Source organism: Physella acuta, unplaced genomic scaffold (assembly GCF_028476545.2).
Source record: "Physella acuta isolate Inbredline_101_S28 unplaced genomic scaffold, ASM2847654v3 ptg001861l, whole genome shotgun sequence".
Lineage (NCBI taxonomy): Eukaryota > Metazoa > Mollusca > Gastropoda > Physidae > Physella > Physella acuta.
Window position 1 is genome coordinate 27,286 of NW_026733367.1, and position 16,124 is coordinate 43,409.

The 16,124-nt window shown below is 39.5% G+C and overlaps 2 non-coding genes across 2 annotated transcripts; both read left to right on the plus strand.

The window, feature by feature from the left end:
* Positions 1–617: 617 nt before the first annotated feature.
* LOC131930861 (5S ribosomal RNA) lies at positions 618–736 on the plus strand. Its single transcript, XR_009384178.1, has one exon. It is a non-coding gene; the product is annotated as a 5S ribosomal RNA (ribosomal RNA).
* An 8,165-nt stretch (positions 737–8,901) lies between these two features.
* On the plus strand, positions 8,902–9,020 carry LOC131930862 (5S ribosomal RNA). The gene has a single exon (XR_009384179.1). It is a non-coding gene; the product is annotated as a 5S ribosomal RNA (ribosomal RNA).
* The last annotated feature ends 7,104 nt before the right edge of the window (positions 9,021–16,124 follow it).

Genomic DNA, 16,124 nt, shown 5'->3' on the forward strand with positions numbered 1-16,124 from the left:
AATATTAATAGACTGAAAATAAATGTGCCAGTTGTCGTGGGAAAAGGTTAAAAGAATAATTAATAAATGAAAAGCATTGAACTATTTCTCAAACATTAAATTAGTAGACTTGTAGGCGGCTAGATCTAGATCTATGTGATGAGTTGGATTAAAATTGAATGAATTCGTGCAGAATGTTTCGGAAGGAGTGAGTGAGCGGGAGACCCAAAAAAGTTAAAGTATCGCCTTTCCGATAGATCATTTCACATGAAAGCGATAGTTAAAGGACAGGTCGGATGCAGGGGGCACCTGGTTTTCTGATTTTAGTCAAGGAAAATGGGGAAAATGTATTTATTTTGTATTTTACAACGCGCGATGCTCGAAAATTAGTAGCTCAGGGAAGTCTACCGGTGGTTACCGCCTCAGGTTAAAAATAGCGACCAATGGCTGTAGAGGGAAAAAAAGGCACATAGTATTCGATATTAAAACAATGTTTCGCTTTTGTGGAGATTTAGGGCGTTTTTTATTATTGAAATAATATGAGGAAAGCAGTGAAATCATTATTGTAGCCAGAAAAGGACGAATAACTGCTGATTTCGTTTGAGTATATTTATAAGCCCCAATTTTCTCACACAGATGTCTACGGCCATACCACGTTGAAAATACCGGTTCTCGTCCGATCACCGCAGTCAAGCAACGTCGGGCGTGGTTAGTACTTAGATGGGTGACCGCTTGGGAACACCACGTGTTGTAGACTTTTTTTCATCTTTTGTCTTTTATTTTTTGCCCCACTGGACACCTATTCTTACCACCTGCACTCTTTCCTAAGTTCACCACATACCTGTGAACACTTTTGTAATATCGAAATATTTTTTGTTTGTTTCTTTTGTGCCTTCACGGTAGGCTACCTCGATCCTACCCACCCATGGAAACAAACCCCTTAAAAACCAACAAAGGAAAGATGACCACTCTGCCCAAATTAAATAAATAAACTAAGTAGGCTACAACCTAATAATTAGAAGTAACTCAGTAAGTTAAATAAGGGGTAGGTATGGAAAACATTCGTGTAGGGGTTACAACCACTCGAGCTAATTCGGAAACGTATGGGTGGCCCTAATAAGGGCCGGATGGGTAGAACAAATGGGTGGTCCTGGGTTGAGTTTAACCGCCGAAGCCGTACAGGGTGCGACCTTGACGTTTCAGAGCATAGACGACATCCATAGCAGTGACGGTCTTCCTCTTGGCGTGCTCAGTGTAGGTGACGGCATCACGGATGACATTTTCAAGGAACACCTTGAGGACACCTCTGGTTTCTTCGTAGATCAGACCAGAGATACGTTTGACACCACCTCTGCGAGCAAGACGACGGATGGCTGGCTTGGTGATACCTTGGATGTTATCACGCAACACCTTCCTGTGACGCTTGGCGCCTCCTTTGCCGAGTCCCTTACCACCTTTGCCTCGGCCAGACATATTGAATTTTTCTTCTTTGTTGATGAAGGAGTGTTCGAAAAACGCCGTCTGCAGAGAAACTCGCTCCTTATATACGGTCCTCGGCTCGAGTTCGTTCAATATGGCGGACACCGCCCAACCAAAAGCGGTCGGCGAATGAGCCAGCCAATGAAAAAGCAGCTTGCCGTGTCGACTGGAATGTTGCTGGCTTGTCGGCTAACGGTGTCGTTTTCAAAGTCATTTTTTCACCTATTCTGCTATGCGACCCTTGGATAAAAAATAAAGAGTTTCATTGCCCACACGTGTAGGCATAGAAAAGATCCACGTTTGTCATGTTAAAATATGATATTAGACGTTATTTTCACCGTTTTGTGCGAATAAAACTGAAATATTTCCCTACACCTAATTATGCGAGTACGAGCGAGCTCATTATGCGAGTACGAGAGAATCTCGAACGCTGATTGGTCGAGTACGAACGAAATAATATTCTCGTACTCCGCTCCGTACTCGCAGTGGTTTGTTTACATCGTGAAACGAATAGGTTAGTTAGGCTTCTAATAATTAAATAATCTATGGCGTGTAGTCGTTAAGAATAATTTCTGCTCTCCGATTAAGATCTAGATATCTAGCTCTAACCCTAAAGGGTTTTTCTTTTTTTTTTTTTTATATATATATTTTAAAAAGCAATGGATAGGGTGGTGGGTGGGTGAAAGAAAAATATAAAATTTATTCTCTCCTTTCTTCACATTTGAGATAAATAAAACAATATCAACAGCATGCATACACGAATTCAAATAGCAATGTGATGTGTGAGTTGAATTAAAGAGATAAATGAATAGAACCTATCTCCCGCATCCCCCAGAATAATACTAATAGATGTAGTAGTAGTAGTAGTAGTAGAGTGGCAGACATGGGCAGGGGGTGTAGTGGGTGGGTGGGTGGAAACTCGTGAGGTGGGGGACCTTCACTGCTAATCTGAACGTTGTCAGGTGGTCCTAAAAAGGACCTTGGTTGAGGACAGGGGGTGGTGGTTTGGGCTTAAAAGAAACCTCTTAAGCACGCTCACCACGGATACGTCTGGCTAGCTGGATGTCCTTGGGCATGATGGTGACACGCTTGGCGTGGATGGCGCACAGGTTGGTGTCTTCAAACAGACCGACGAGGTAAGCCTCGCTAGCCTCCTGCAGGGCCATGACAGCGGAGCTCTGGAAGCGAAGGTCAGTCTTGAAGTCCTGGGCGATTTCTCTGACCAGGCGCTGGAATGGCAGCTTGCGAATGAGCAGCTCAGTGCTCTTCTGGTAACGACGGATTTCTCTCAGGGCGACGGTTCCAGGCCTGTAACGATGGGGCTTCTTAACACCGCCGGTGGCTGGTGCTGACTTTCTGGCGGCTTTGGTGGCCAGCTGTTTACGTGGGGCTTTGCCTCCAGTAGATTTTCGGGCGGTTTGTTTGGTACGAGCCATCTTTTTTTTTTTGAATGATCTTAACTGACTGTTAAGGAAATGCGGCAGCTCAGCGCTGCTGGCCCTTTTATAACCGTCCGCCAAACCCTTAGCGCAACGAAGCTCTCCCATTGGACGAGTACGAGTTTAACGACGCTGATTGGCCAGTAGCAGCCACACAACGTTGAGACAGCGTCGACATAGCAGATTATTTTTAGACACGGTATCCAGCCGAGCGATCTATTAATAGCAGACAGGGCCGATAACACAAAATATTCTTCGTTCAAATGAAATCCTTGGTTGTGCCGCTTGTCAATGGAATCCGGTGTGTTTGCTTCTGTCGTCTTCAATGAATTATGAATGTGTGTGTGAGTGATTAGAAAAGAACCCAACATAGACTGCCTGAAACAATTTAGATCTAGACCTAGTCTATAGACCTAGGTAGATATTCTGACCCGATTCGACCGCCCGATCGGCGGTATTTACACAGTGTGTAAATAAATGAGGGGGAAGGATTAATAAAAACATATTTGGTTTTAAAAAGAAGAAGATATAAAATAAAAAGGGTAGACTAGCGGTAGGTTAAAGAATAGAATTTTAAAATAACGACCACCCTTATTTGTTGTAGACAGGGGTTAAACGGAGCACATTTAAAGAAAAATAGATTCTATTTTCATTTGTATCTATGAACGAATACCCCTAAAATATGTCCAGTTACTACTATTAATATGACCGCCCCCTCCCTGTTCTGCTCGTGTAAACCAGTGTAAGTATTATACATCTATAATAATGATCTCATACTGCTAGTGATTGACATGTTGATACGTTATTAATAAAGTTTGAAACAAGTAGGGTAGGGTAGGGTAGGGTAGGAAAACTCGATTTTTGTTCATTGACACACAACGAAAGCTAATTGGGTAAACTTTGGTTGTCCTGAAAAGGACAGTAGTAGGCTAGGTGGACAGTGGGCAGCAGGGTGACACTGTTTAGCTCTTGCCACCGGGTGTCTTCTGTGACTTCTTGGGCAGAAGCACGGCCTGGATGTTGGGGAGGACACCACCCTGGGCGATGGTGACACCCGACAAAAGTTTGTTCAACTCTTCGTCGTTACGGATGGCCAGCTGGAGGTGACGAGGAATGATTCTTGTCTTCTTGTTGTCTCTGGCAGCGTTGCCGGCCAACTCGAGCACTTCAGCGGCCAAATACTCGAGGACGGCGGCTAGGTAGACTGGGGCACCAGCACCGACACGCTCAGCATAGTTTCCTTTCCTCAACAGACGATGAATACGTCCGACTGGGAATTGAAGGCCTGCCCTGGAGGAGCGAGACTTGGACTTTCCCTTGACTTTACCGCCTTTACCACGTCCGGACATTGTGAGTTGGTTAGGAGCGAGAAGAAATACAGCGACTAACAGCGATACGGCTGCAGGCGATGAATGAAGACTTAACGGCGAGATCGGCCCTTTTATACGAAACGGCGAGGAAATCCGTTCGTCACCAAGCGAGCGTTCTGATTGGCTGCGCAGCGGCTTGGCGTTCGTACTCGTACTCGTACTCTCCAAATTTCCTCGCCGTTTCATATAAAAGGGCGGCCGGCGGTCGGTTCGCCTCATTTCTGTTCAAGCCATTGAAAAGAAAACAACATGCCACCTAAAGTTTCTTCCAAGGGAGCCAAGAAGGCCGGTAAGGCTAAAGCCGTACGCACCGGTGACAAGAAAAAGAAGAGGAGGAGAAAGGAAAGCTACAGCATCTACATTTACAAAGTCTTGAAGCAGGTGCACCCTGACACTGGCATTTCCTCCAAGGCCATGTCCATCATGAACTCCTTCGTCAACGACATCTTTGAGCGCATTTCAGCTGAAGCCAGCCGTCTTGCCCACTACAACAAGCGCAGCACCATCACCTCCAGGGAGATCCAGACCGCTGTCCGTCTCCTCCTGCCCGGTGAGCTGGCCAAACACGCCGTCAGTGAAGGCACCAAGGCTGTCACCAAGTACACCACCAGCAAATAAACACAACAGCAAACAACCACCTGGCTTGCTTGTTGTGGCTCTACTACTCGGCCCTTTTCAGGGCCTCCACCCATTCCCAATTAGCTCGGTTTGGTTTACATTGAACGAGTTTTCCCTCCCTCCCTCATCCACCCACCCACTCTGTGTAGCTGCCATGTTACAGTTTTTTTTTTTTGTTTAGTCATTCTTTTCTTTAATAAGTAGAGATAGATATACATACATACATAGGCCTACATAGTAATATGCCTATCCCAACAACTGCACACACTATTCTCTTAACACATTTCATGCTAATTCTATCCTTTAAACTAGACATAAAAAGGCCACATACTTATTACTGGGTGGCTCCTTTTTTTTAAAAACACTATTTCATTCTGCATCTCACACAGGGCATCAGCACACCTCTATGCATATCATTTATTGTGTGTTGTTTGGCATAGATCCAAGGGATGAATGGGATTTAATAGTTTTAATTCAGATTATAAGGCTGGCTGTTGTAATAGGAATTATTAGCCAACACTTTGATTCTTATCACCAGTGCTAACTGCCATTTTCATTACAATACATCCATTCTGGTGGGTTGGTTTTTTTCTGTCTTCATTATATATGTTGAACATAACTGTGTGAGTGTGGCTTTTGGTGTTTTTATTATTTTTGTTTTTCTTTCATTAAAGCTACCATGTCAGATTGCTAAGGCATGCATCTGCCACCATTTGTTCACTGATATACTTTTTTCCTACTACCATCATATCATATGATTCTTTTGGTTTTGTCTTTTGCTAGGCCTGGCTTGAAAATGAGTTGGTTACACTTCTGCACAACATACATTCTCTTTAACAAGACAAAACAACAATTAAATACTCTGAACTTTTTTTTTTTATTATCATATATATACTTTTTTTTTTTTCAAAATACAGAAAATAAAAAATAACATGAGCTCAAGTACACAGCTTTCAAGAAGTTCATGGTTTTCTTTGCCAGCCTGCACAATGATTTCAGCACAGATTAAATTTAAACAATCAAAAGGAGGTTGATCTCTTACCGGCTGACGAGAAAGTTTGCGCAGAAGCATCATTTCTTAAGCCCCTGGTCAGTTGGAGTTGTAAAATGATGAGGTTTTCTTAACATTTGCCCTGGGGCATACATTTATGGTCCTGGTACTAGTTCTATACTGACAAGGATTCTTTCAAAGCAACTTGAGCCCAAAGGGAAGTATTTATATGCCTGCAACATAGCTGTGATTAATAAAGAATGAATTTCAATGCAAAAAATAATAATTTGAATCCCTGCAAGCTCCTTTCACATAAACCAGAGAGAAAAAAATGTATGCCAGTCTATAACATATACAATATAAATAAATTAGATTGAATATAAAGATTTTTTTTATTCCTCTCATTAGTTCAACCCTTCTCTTTTTATATAAACACCCAAGGCAGACGCTTGAGTAAATTAATATCCTTCCATATATTATAGAAGCATAAATAAATATGTGTAAAAAGTATTTCATATATGTATATATTTTTTTAAATATATATATATATATATATATATATATATTTTTATATATATATTTATTTATAATGTAAAAATATTGAATATATATACATAGACGAATATTGTATATATGTCTATATATACGTATGTATATATATGCATGTTTTGTGTATATATATATATATATATTTACATGTGTGTCTAAATGTATATTCATTGAATATATATTTGAATGTATATTCAAATATATATATTTGAGTGTAGACGAAAGACGCTCAAGTAAAATAATATCCTTCAGAATATTATAATTATAAGTTTTTTTCTTCTACCCCAGCAAACAGAAGGATATATATATACACACATATATATAATTTATATTTACAAATATATATTATATAAGAATTAATATATATATTCATAATACATATATATATATATATATATATATATATATATATATATATATATATATATATAAGTATATATATATATATATATATGTATAAATAAATAAGTTATATATATAGATATATTCATATATAATGTATTTATTATGTAAATATATGTATATATCAGTGTGCGTATATAAAGGTATGTATATATGTTCAAATATATTTATTTGTTTGTTCGGATACATATATATCTGTTGTGTGTATTAAATTGCGCTCTTCTGTCAGTTTTTTCATTTGACGACAGTCGGTTAAGGTACTGGCCCCAGCCTAAAGATATTAGTAGAGTCTTCATAATGTGATGCCATGGGCTAGCAAAAAATAAATGAAGAAAAATCACATAGCAGGACAAATTGACATTTTACATGCTTTCAAACTTAAACTGAAATCAGAAAATGATGTGAAATTCATCTTGTGTATATAGAAAAATAAGCATTGTGCCAAAATCCTAATCATTGGTATTAAAAATGACATCAGCTTAATTTAAAAACTGGAAATTGTTTTGCCCTGCCGGATGAGATACCGGTAGCAGACACAGGGTTCCAGGCTGATGAAAGAAAGCGGTATACTTAAAGACAAAAGAATACCCTGTGTTAAAGCGGAACCAGCTAAGATTAAAGCTTAAAGTAAAGGCCTGCCCTGTCGCAGAATGTTAAAGTGGCCGGTGAAAGATCCCCGCGCCAGGCTAAAAGCAAGCTGTACACTTATTACTTAACGAGGGCTTCTTCAGGTCTTGTCTGTAGGACAATTCAGTCACAATAACAGGCAGACCAGGCCAGCCCTGGATATAAGCTAATTCATTTTATGCGCTGCTTCGACAGTCAATGAATATGGAGCTGCGGTCAGACTTTCAAACAAACCGCCTGAGTATTTAAAATGGGAAACAATATTTATTAATATTATCACCAACTAGATCTAGATTATATAGGCTACAAGGAAACCCAGAACCAGACTGGAAAGAAGTAAATTTACTCCCACTAATGATGACTTATCACTAATACTAATAATTAAAAAAAATGTTTAAAAAAATTAATTGCTCAAACCTAATAATCATTACAATCAAGCATCAAGTCTGATAGCCAACATTGGACCTAAAATCTAGATCTATTAGTTTTTACTGAACTAAATCTTATGTTATTTACTAATAATTACTAATGCATTTAATTATTAATACCTAGGCTACTCATTCCTACAGAATCTAGAAATTCTAGATCTAGACTCTAGAGAAATACTGGCGTCCCAGGCCAACCTAACCTTTTAAGCAACATCCTTAATTAGCATTTAATTAACCATGGATCGCCTGCCTTTTTTTTTTCACCGTGAAATTATTATTGTAATTTTTGAAACAGTATTTTGAATAGATCTACCCTCCTGTTTATATTATTTTAGTTAAGCTAGAGCGTTAGATCTAGAATTCTAGATCGTCGCCTAGTTGCGTGTTTTAAAATGAAGCCAGAATATTAATAGACTGAAAATAAATGTGCCAGTTGTCGTGGGAAAAGGTTAAAAGAATAATTAATAAATGAAAAGCATTGAACTATTTCTCAAACATTAAATTAGTAGACTTGTAGGCGGCTAGATCTAGATCTATGTGATGAGTTGGATTAAAATTGAATGAATTCGTGCAGAATGTTTCGGAAGGAGTGAGTGAGCGGGAGACCCAAAAAAGTTAAAGTATCGCCTTTCCGATAGATCATTTCACATGAAAGCGATAGTTAAAGGACAGGTCGGATGCAGGGGGCACCTGGTTTTCTGATTTTAGTCAAGGAAAATGGGGAAAATGTATTTATTTTGTATTTTACAACGCGCGATGCTCGAAAATTAGTAGCTCAGGGAAGTCTACCGGTGGTTACCGCCTCAGGTTAAAAATAGCGACCAATGGCTGTAGAGGGAAAAAAAGGCACATAGTATTCGATATTAAAACAATGTTTCGCTTTTGTGGAGATTTAGGGCGTTTTTTATTATTGAAATAATATGAGGAAAGCAGTGAAATCATTATTGTAGCCAGAAAAGGACGAATAACTGCTGATTTCGTTTGAGTATATTTATAAGCCCCAATTTTCTCACACAGATGTCTACGGCCATACCACGTTGAAAATACCGGTTCTCGTCCGATCACCGCAGTCAAGCAACGTCGGGCGTGGTTAGTACTTAGATGGGTGACCGCTTGGGAACACCACGTGTTGTAGACTTTTTTTCATCTTTTGTCTTTTATTTTTTGCCCCACTGGACACCTATTCTTACCACCTGCACTCTTTCCTAAGTTCACCACATACCTGTGAACACTTTTGTAATATCGAAATATTTTTTGTTTGTTTCTTTTGTGCCTTCACGGTAGGCTACCTCGATCCTACCCACCCATGGAAACAAACCCCTTAAAAACCAACAAAGGAAAGATGACCACTCTGCCCAAATTAAATAAATAAACTAAGTAGGCTACAACCTAATAATTAGAAGTAACTCAGTAAGTTAAATAAGGGGTAGGTATGGAAAACATTCGTGTAGGGGTTACAACCACTCGAGCTAATTCGGAAACGTATGGGTGGCCCTAATAAGGGCCGGATGGGTAGAACAAATGGGTGGTCCTGGGTTGAGTTTAACCGCCGAAGCCGTACAGGGTGCGACCTTGACGTTTCAGAGCATAGACGACATCCATAGCAGTGACGGTCTTCCTCTTGGCGTGCTCAGTGTAGGTGACGGCATCACGGATGACATTTTCAAGGAACACCTTGAGGACACCTCTGGTTTCTTCGTAGATCAGACCAGAGATACGTTTGACACCACCTCTGCGAGCAAGACGACGGATGGCTGGCTTGGTGATACCTTGGATGTTATCACGCAACACCTTCCTGTGACGCTTGGCGCCTCCTTTGCCGAGTCCCTTACCACCTTTGCCTCGGCCAGACATATTGAATTTTTCTTCTTTGTTGATGAAGGAGTGTTCGAAAAACGCCGTCTGCAGAGAAACTCGCTCCTTATATACGGTCCTGGGCTCGAGTTCGTTCAATATGGCGGACACCGCCCAACCAAAAGCGGTCGGCGAATGAGCCAGCCAATGAAAAAGCAGCTTGCCGTGTCGACTGGAATGTTGCTGGCTTGTCGGCTAACGGTGTCGTTTTCAAAGTCATTTTTTCACCTATTCTGCTATGCGACCCTTGGATAAAAAATAAAGAGTTTCATTGCCCACACGTGTAGGCATAGAAAAGATCCACGTTTGTCATGTTAAAATATGATATTAGACGTTATTTTCACCGTTTTGTGCGAATAAAACTGAAATATTTCCCTACACCTAATTATGCGAGTACGAGCGAGCTCATTATGCGAGTACGAGAGAATCTCGAACGCTGATTGGTCGAGTACGAACGAAATAATATTCTCGTACTCCGCTCCGTACTCGCAGTGGTTTGTTTACATCGTGAAACGAATAGGTTAGTTAGGCTTCTAATAATTAAATAATCTATGGCGTGTAGTCGTTAAGAATAATTTCTGCTCTCCGATTAAGATCTAGATATCTAGCTCTAACCCTAAAGGGTTTTTCTTTTTTTTTTTTTATATATATATTTTAAAAAGCAATGGATAGGGTGGTGGGTGGGTGAAAGAAAAATATAAAATTTATTCTCTCCTTTCTTCACATTTGAGATAAATAAAACAATATCAACAGCATGCATACACGAATTCAAATAGCAATGTGATGTGTGAGTTGAATTAAAGAGATAAATGAATAGAACCTATCTCCCGCATCCCCCAGAATAATACTAATAGATGTAGTAGTAGTAGTAGTAGTAGAGTGGCAGACATGGGCAGGGGGTGTAGTGGGTGGGTGGGTGGAAACTCGTGAGGTGGGGGACCTTCACTGCTAATCTGAACGTTGTCAGGTGGTCCTAAAAAGGACCTTGGTTGAGGACAGGGGGTGGTGGTTTGGGCTTAAAAGAAACCTCTTAAGCACGCTCACCACGGATACGTCTGGCTAGCTGGATGTCCTTGGGCATGATGGTGACACGCTTGGCGTGGATGGCGCACAGGTTGGTGTCTTCAAACAGACCGACGAGGTAAGCCTCGCTAGCCTCCTGCAGGGCCATGACAGCGGAGCTCTGGAAGCGAAGGTCAGTCTTGAAGTCCTGGGCGATTTCTCTGACCAGGCGCTGGAATGGCAGCTTGCGAATGAGCAGCTCAGTGCTCTTCTGGTAACGACGGATTTCTCTCAGGGCGACGGTTCCAGGCCTGTAACGATGGGGCTTCTTAACACCGCCGGTGGCTGGTGCTGACTTTCTGGCGGCTTTGGTGGCCAGCTGTTTACGTGGGGCTTTGCCTCCAGTAGATTTTCGGGCGGTTTGTTTGGTACGAGCCATCTTTTTTTTTTTGAATGATCTTAACTGACTGTTAAGGAAATGCGGCAGCTCAGCGCTGCTGGCCCTTTTATAACCGTCCGCCAAACCCTTAGCGCAACGAAGCTCTCCCATTGGACGAGTACGAGTTTAACGACGCTGATTGGCCAGTAGCAGCCACACAACGTTGAGACAGCGTCGACATAGCAGATTATTTTTAGACACGGTATCCAGCCGAGCGATCTATTAATAGCAGACAGGGCCGATAACACAAAATATTCTTCGTTCAAATGAAATCCTTGGTTGTGCCGCTTGTCAATGGAATCCGGTGTGTTTGCTTCTGTCGTCTTCAATGAATTATGAATGTGTGTGTGAGTGATTAGAAAAGAACCCAACATAGACTGCCTGAAACAATTTAGATCTAGACCTAGTCTATAGACCTAGGTAGATATTCTGACCCGATTCGACCGCCCGATCGGCGGTATTTACACAGTGTGTAAATAAATGAGGGGGAAGGATTAATAAAAACATATTTGGTTTTAAAAAGAAGAAGATATAAAATAAAAAGGGTAGACTAGCGGTAGGTTAAAGAATAGAATTTTAAAATAACGACCACCCTTATTTGTTGTAGACAGGGGTTAAACGGAGCACATTTAAAGAAAAATAGATTCTATTTTCATTTGTATCTATGAACGAATACCCCTAAAATATGTCCAGTTACTACTATTAATATGACCGCCCCCTCCCTGTTCTGCTCGTGTAAACCAGTGTAAGTATTATACATCTATAATAATGATCTCATACTGCTAGTGATTGACATGTTGATACGTTATTAATAAAGTTTGAAACAAGTAGGGTAGGGTAGGGTAGGGTAGGAAAACTCGATTTTTGTTCATTGACACACAACGAAAGCTAATTGGGTAAACTTTGGTTGTCCTGAAAAGGACAGTAGTAGGCTAGGTGGACAGTGGGCAGCAGGGTGACACTGTTTAGCTCTTGCCACCGGGTGTCTTCTGTGACTTCTTGGGCAGAAGCACGGCCTGGATGTTGGGGAGGACACCACCCTGGGCGATGGTGACACCCGACAAAAGTTTGTTCAACTCTTCGTCGTTACGGATGGCCAGCTGGAGGTGACGAGGAATGATTCTTGTCTTCTTGTTGTCTCTGGCAGCGTTGCCGGCCAACTCGAGCACTTCAGCGGCCAAATACTCGAGGACGGCGGCTAGGTAGACTGGGGCACCAGCACCGACACGCTCAGCATAGTTTCCTTTCCTCAACAGACGATGAATACGTCCGACTGGGAATTGAAGGCCTGCCCTGGAGGAGCGAGACTTGGACTTTCCCTTGACTTTACCGCCTTTACCACGTCCGGACATTGTGAGTTGGTTAGGAGCGAGAAGAAATACAGCGACTAACAGCGATACGGCTGCAGGCGATGAATGAAGACTTAACGGCGAGATCGGCCCTTTTATACGAAACGGCGAGGAAATCCGTTCGTCACCAAGCGAGCGTTCTGATTGGCTGCGCAGCGGCTTGGCGTTCGTACTCGTACTCGTACTCTCCAAATTTCCTCGCCGTTTCATATAAAAGGGCGGCCGGCGGTCGGTTCGTCAACGACATCTTTGAGCGCATTTCAGCTGAAGCCAGCCGTCTTGCCCACTACAACAAGCGCAGCACCATCACCTCCAGGGAGATCCAGACCGCTGTCCGTCTCCTCCTGCCCGGTGAGCTGGCCAAACACGCCGTCAGTGAAGGCACCAAGGCTGTCACCAAGTACACCACCAGCAAATAAACACAACAGCAAACAACCACCTGGCTTGCTTGTTGTGGCTCTACTACTCGGCCCTTTTCAGGGCCTCCACCCATTCCCAATTAGCTCGGTTTGGTTTACATTGAACGAGTTTTCCCTCCCTCCCTCATCCACCCACCCACTCTGTGTAGCTGCCATGTTACAGTTTTTTTTTTTTGTTTAGTCATTCTTTTCTTTAATAAGTAGAGATAGATATACATACATACATAGGCCTACATAGTAATATGCCTATCCCAACAACTGCACACACTATTCTCTTAACACATTTCATGCTAATTCTATCCTTTAAACTAGACATAAAAAGGCCACATACTTATTACTGGGTGGCTCCTTTTTTTTAAAAACACTATTTCATTCTGCATCTCACACAGGGCATCAGCACACCTCTATGCATATCATTTATTGTGTGTTGTTTGGCATAGATCCAAGGGATGAATGGGATTTAATAGTTTTAATTCAGATTATAAGGCTGGCTGTTGTAATAGGAATTATTAGCCAACACTTTGATTCTTATCACCAGTGCTAACTGCCATTTTCATTACAATACATCCATTCTGGTGGGTTGGTTTTTTTCTGTCTTCATTATATATGTTGAACATAACTGTGTGAGTGTGGCTTTTGGTGTTTTTATTATTTTTGTTTTTCTTTCATTAAAGCTACCATGTCAGATTGCTAAGGCATGCATCTGCCACCATTTGTTCACTGATATACTTTTTTCCTACTACCATCATATCATATGATTCTTTTGGTTTTGTCTTTTGCTAGGCCTGGCTTGAAAATGAGTTGGTTACACTTCTGCACAACATACATTCTCTTTAACAAGACAAAACAACAATTAAATACTCTGAACTTTTTTTTTTTATTATCATATATATACTTTTTTTTTTTTCAAAATACAGAAAATAAAAAATAACATGAGCTCAAGTACACAGCTTTCAAGAAGTTCATGGTTTTCTTTGCCAGCCTGCACAATGATTTCAGCACAGATTAAATTTAAACAATCAAAAGGAGGTTGATCTCTTACCGGCTGACGAGAAAGTTTGCGCAGAAGCATCATTTCTTAAGTCCTTGGTCAGTTGGAGTTGTAAAATGATGAGGTTTTCTTAACATTTGCCCTGGGGCATACATTTATGGTCCTGGTACTAGTTCTATACTGACAAGGATTCTTTCAAAGCAACTTGAGCCCAAAGGGAAGTATTTATATGCCTGCAACATAGCTGTGATTAATAAAGAATGAATTTCAATGCAAAAAATAATAATTTGAATCCCTGCAAGCTCCTTTCACATAAACCAGAGAGAAAAAAATGTATGCCAGTCTATAACATATACAATATAAATAAATTAGATTGAATATAAAGATTTTTTTTATTCCTCTCATTAGTTCAACCCTTCTCTTTTTATATAAACACCCAAGGCAGACGCTTGAGTAAATTAATATCCTTCCATATATTATAGAAGCATAAATAAATATGTGTAAAAAGTATTTCATATATGTATATATTTTTTTAAATATAATATATATATATATATATATATATATATTTTTATATATATATTTATTTATAATGTAAAAATATTGAATATATATACATAGACGAATATTGTATATATGTCTATATATACGTATGTATATATATGCAATGTTTTGTGTATATATATATATATATATTTACATGTGTGTCTAAATGTATATTCATTGAATATATATTTGAATGTATATTCAAATATATATATTTGAGTGTAGACGAAAGGACGCTCAAGTAAAATAATATCCTTCAGAATATTATAATTATAAGTTTTTTTCTTCTACCCCAGCAAACAGAAGGATATATATATACACACATATATATAATTTATATTTACAAAATATATATTATATAAGAATTAAATATATATATTCATAATACATATATATATATATATATATATATAATATATATATATATATATACTTATATAAAGTACTATATATATATATATATATGTATAAATAAATAAGTTATATATATAGATATATTCATATATAATGTATTTATTATGTAAATATATGTATATATCAGTGTGCGTATATAAAGGTATGTATATATGTTCAAAATATATTTATTTGTTTTGTTCGGATACATATATATCTGTTGTGTGTATTAAATTGCGCTCTTCTGTCAGTTTTTTTCATTTGACGACAGTCGGTTAAGGTACTGGCCCCAGCCTAAAGATATTAGTAGAGTCTTCATAATGTGATGCCATGGGCTAGCAAAAAAATAAATGAAGAAAAATCACATAGCAGGACAAATTGACATTTTACATGCTTTCAAACTTAAACTGAAATCAGAAAATGATGTGAAATTCATCTTGTGTATATAGAAAAATAAGCATTGTGCCAAAAATCCTAATCATTGGTATTAAAAATGACATCAGCTTAATTTAAAAAACTGGAAATTGTTTTTGCCCTGCCGGATGAGATACCGGTAGCAGACACAGGGTTCCAGGCTGATGAAAGAAAGCGGTATACTTAAAGACAAAAGAATACCCTGTGTTAAAGCGGAACCAGCTAAGATTAAAGCTTAAAGTAAAGGCCTGCCCTGTCGCAGAATGTTAAAGTGGCCGGTGAAAGATCCCCGCGCCAGGCTAAAAGCAAGCTGTACACTTATTACTTAACGAGGGCTTCTTCAGGTCTTGTCTGTAGGACAATTCAGTCACAATAAACAGGCAGACCAGGCCAGCCCTGGATATAAGCTAATTCATTTTATGCGCTGCTTCGACAGTCAATGAATATGGAGCTGCGGTCAGACTTTCAAAACAAACCGCCTGAGTATTTAAAATGGGAAACAATATTTTATTAATATTATCACCAACTAGATCTAGATTATATAGGCTACAAGGAAACCAGAACCAGACTGGAAAGAAGTAAAATTTACTCCCACTAAATGATGACTTATCACTAATACTAATAATTAAAAAAAAAATGTTTAAAAAAATTAATTGCTCAAACCTAATAATCATTACAATCAAGCCATCAAGTCTGATAGCCAACATTGGACCTAAAATCTAGATCTATTAGTTTTTACTGAACTAAATCTTATGTTATTTACTAATAATTACTAATGCATTTAATTATTAATACCTAGGCTACTCATTCCTACAGAATCTAGAAATTCTAGATC